The sequence below is a fragment of the Gracilinanus agilis genome, chromosome 2 (genome assembly GCF_016433145.1).
Source record: "Gracilinanus agilis isolate LMUSP501 chromosome 2, AgileGrace, whole genome shotgun sequence".
NCBI lineage: Eukaryota > Metazoa > Chordata > Mammalia > Didelphimorphia > Didelphidae > Gracilinanus > Gracilinanus agilis.
The window spans coordinates 173,597,127-173,601,760 of NC_058131.1; positions in this window are offsets into that span (position 1 = coordinate 173,597,127).

Consider the following 4,634-nt stretch of genomic DNA (forward strand, 5'->3'; position numbering starts at 1 on the left):
CGATCCTTGGTGATCATGTCGTCAGTGCTTGTCTTCCTAAGATGTGTATAAGAGACAGTTCCTTTCCTTTCCTTTCCTTTCCTTTCCTTTCCTTTCCTTTCCTTTCCTTTCCTTTCCTTTCCTTTCCTATCTTCTATCTTGGAACCAATTCTAAGTATTGACTCCAAGGCCAAAGAGCAGTAAGGGGTAAGCAATTGGGGTTAAATAACTTACCCAGTGTCACACAGCTAAGAAGTGTCTATGGCCAGATTTGAACCTAGGATCTCTTGTCTTTTGGCAGACTCTCAATCTACTGAGCCACCTAAGTAGTACCCCACCATGTTTTGTTTTTTTGTTTTTGTAATAGCTTTCTAATTGGTCTCCCTGACCTAAGTCTTTTTCTCTCTAGTCTTTCTTCCATACAAATACTGAAATATTTTTAAAACAAAGGTCTAACTGTTTAAATTCCCAAAGCCTACTCAATCAATCCTAGTCACTCCCTATTATATCTAAGATTAAACATAAAGTCTGCTGTTTTTATCTGAAGCCCTTTGCAACCTGGTCCTTAACTTTATAAACTTTTTATTCACTATTCTCCTTTACTCACTCTTCAGTCAATCTATACTAGACTATGTGATTTTCTTAAATTAATGCACTTTCTTTCTCATCTTTTTGCAGCCAATGATCTTCTATACCTGGAATGCCTTCCATTACCTCTACATCTTAGAACCCTTGACTTCCTTCAACCAGGATCAAATCCTACCTTTTAAAAGAGACATTTCCCAATTCCCCTAATCACTAGAGTCTTCCTATCTAAAGTTACATTCTATCCACTATGTAACTATCTGTATATATCTGCTTATTTATTATATGCTATCTCCCATTAAAGCTTATGCTCCTGGAGGGCAGAGAATATTTTTTTTTAATTTACTTTCTTTGAAACCTGTGCTTAGATCACAGTAAAATATAAATGGTGATGGATAGATTGATTTAGAATTGGAAAGAACCTCAGAGGTCTTATACCCTAATCCTCTCATTTTATAGAAAAAAATGAAACTCAGAAGCATTTTGACTTTATCAAAAGTGGGAGATAGATTGAAATTTTGAAATTTTGACTGTTTGAGAAGTCTCACTTCTCTCATCTGCAAAATTTTTTTCCAGAAAATTGAATTGAAGACCTGAGTTACAGCTCCTATTTTACATAGGATGCAATATATACATTTATATACATAAATGTAATATACAATAATCATTTTACAAAAAATGTACTGGATATTTTGGGGGGCAGTGAGGGAGGGGAGGTGGGGGGATCACTCATGATACTTCTAAAACTATTCATAGGTCTTAAATCCCAGGAGGCACCATTTGCTTCAGTAACTTATGACATTAAGTGGAAGAAAAACGGAACTGTGTTCTACAAAAAAGAAATTTAATTACAGCTTCTACAGCAACAAATGTCTAGTTAAAAAAAGTCAAGTAATTACTTTAATTGCTTTTCTTGCCACATTTTACAAACTTTTGTATTAGTGCTTTGCAGGCATTTACATTAGAAATGAGTACATTTGCTGATAGCTTCTGGCCCCTGATCTGCATTTGTTTATTGACCCAACAATGTTATGCAAAAACCAACCTACTTATTAATTCATATGCTTCTGCAAACATCTGGAAAGCTCTATACAAGGTCCAATTTAAAGCCTGGCTGTCTCTGATTTTCTTGCCTCTTTAGACTGTACAGTTTTGGGGACACCATTGACCAAAGAAGAAAATTATTCTGTATTATATAGTGCCATATTCTATACTTATGCCTAACATATAACAAGATGGTGGTCAAGTGGATTCCATGGGAACTTAGTCAATTGCACAAAATGATATTTAAGAAAACTGGAATGGGATAGAGCTATGTTTAATGTTAAACAATCTGAGTCTAACTTGGGTTAAAGAAGAATTATGTTTTTGGTTTCTCCACTGACCTCTCTTCTTATAGAATTATGTCCTTGATATCACCACTTACCTCTCCTCTTATACATCATTATGATGTGAGAGAGATTAATTTTTCTCTAAGGTTATACCAAAGAAGCACAAAGTCTTCACCTTCTGCCAAAATGAAAAGACTTCAAATATTGATCTGGCCATGGAATGGGTGTCCATTAAGTGAGAATACTTATCTAGTTGTGATATTTCATTACATGAAAGCTGATAATCAGGCTTCAGTTAGAGCAACTCAAAGATACTAAATGGCAGGGTTGTTAGTCAGCTTGGTAGAGTAGAGGGTAGGAGGGCAAACACTAGACTTGGAGTTAGAAAGGTCTAGGTTCAAATCCTACCTCAGACACTTACTAGGTGCAAATTACAATATGTCTATGCTTCAGATTCCTCATCTACAAAAGGAGAGGCTGCACTTGAGGGCTTCTAACATGTAATATATAGTTCTGAACCCATAAGCAGTATCGGCAGTCTAGGATAATTCGAAGCTTTAAAGTGTCCCACTGATCAAACTTCTCTTTTCAGTGACATGAGTTTTATGAATACTTGAATCCTAAGGGAGACATTTTACCACAGTTATGGAGTGAGCATTAGGCAGATTCAGAGGACTTGAGTTCTAGTCCTGGTTCAACCTCTAACAAATTATTTGGTTTCAGGCAAGTCATTCACCAATTCTGTTTCAGTTTGCCAGCTGTTAAATGAGGGTGGTACATTTTATAACTCTTCCTGAGCTAATTCAGCCATCTTCCTAAAAGAACAGAGATTTACCCTATAACATTAGGCAATAACTTCAGTATTCTAATAATCAGGGGAACTAATTACTAGGCATTGGGTAGAATGGATAGTACAGTGTTTCAAGAGTTAGGAGAACCAAGATCTAAATGCTGCTTTGCATTGTCGTCATAGACCAGCTAACCTAACCTCTTTGAGGCTGTCTTCTCATCTGTAAAAATGGGAGAAAAAATAAAAGCCTCTAGTACTTACCTCTCAGGGTTGAAGTGAGGCTTAAATGAAAGCATTTGCAAACTGACTACGTAAATGTTAGTTATTATAGCCTTCTATATTAGCTGATTCAGGATAGGACAAAATTCTCCAAGAGGGTAACAGACAGAGTAATAATCTGTTCTTTTCTAAGAGGTTGTGCATCAGAAAGCAGCTGTTTCCTGAAATTTGTGATTGTCACTGTGAGATTGCTTCATCTCTCTGGGAAATGGTAGTTCAACCAGAACCATCCATAGGCACAGCTAATAAGTAGACTGAACCATACTAAATCTATGCTCACTGACCTCATGTAGCCTCCCCGCACATGGAAAATTGGTCTAAGAAAAGTATATTAGTCATTTATACCTCAGTGTGAATTTCAGCTGTTACTTTGTACATATCTACTGTAAAACAAAGACAAAACTGATTTGTAACAATAGAATGAAAGGTTCTCTCCTTTTCTAAGAGCATTTCGGTTACTGTGGAACAGAGAATTTTTTTTTCTCTTAAAAGAGGCTTCTAAGAATGTCTCAGAAATTAGACTTAGCTCTTTGGTCTAAAGCTATATCTGAATCTGATTATATATTATCAGGTCCATACCAGGTCATAGGTCATAGGATTATAGGATTTGGGACATCCAGTACAAAGCTATCATTTTACATGTAAGGAAACTTAATTCTGGCACAATGAAGTACCTAGCCCAAGATCCCTTTGGCAATAAGTGGTAAATCTGGAATTAGAATGTAGGTCTTCCAACTTTTAAGTCCTATCCTTTACCCACTATACCATAAAAACCTGGTACTCTGTGGGCCTAAACTAATCAGGATTTTAGAAGTACCAAATCTTCTTCAATGCCAGTTTGCAATACTTAAGACTAGATCTATTTTGAACTGATGCAAAGTAAAATGAGAACCAGGAAAATATTATACACAGTAATAGCAATATAACATGATGATTAACTGTGAATGATTCAACTATTATAAGCATTGCAAGGATCCAAGACAACTCCAAGGCATTTATAATGAAAATGCTGTTCATTGCCATAGAAAGAATTGATGGAGTCTGAATGCAGTTTGAAGTATACCATTCTTCATCTTATTTCCCTCCTGCATTTTTCTTGTATGTGCAATGTACATATTCTTTCATAATACAAAAAATATGGAAATATGTATTGTATGAGAGCACATGCACAACCTGCATCAAATTACTTATTGTCTTGGCTAGGAGTGAGGAAATAAAGGAGAGAATTTGGATTGCAAAATTTCAGAAAACAAACATCAAAAATTGTTTCTACATATAATTGGGGAAATATAATAAAATATTGCTAGAGAAAGAAAAGAAAAAAAGACTAGATCTATCTTGTCATTATGGTTGAAGTGGCTACTTTTATTTCTGCCATGAAACTTCAAATTTCCCAATCTAAGAAAAACATTGTGGTCTCTAAAGCATTGTCAGATAAAGTCCCTCCACATATAACTTATCAATCCCTTTATCAGAAATTTCAATAGCACAAAGGGTTCAGATACTCTTTGGGGAATTTTAACTATTTTTGATTCGTGAGCTCCCAATTCAGAAGCCCTAGACAAATCTCTGCAAAAGGCATCAGTCTTCATATTAACTCCCTACTTGCCAGCAGGCAAAATGAGGCAATTTGACTAGAAGACACCCAAAGTCTCTTCTATCTCAGTAAA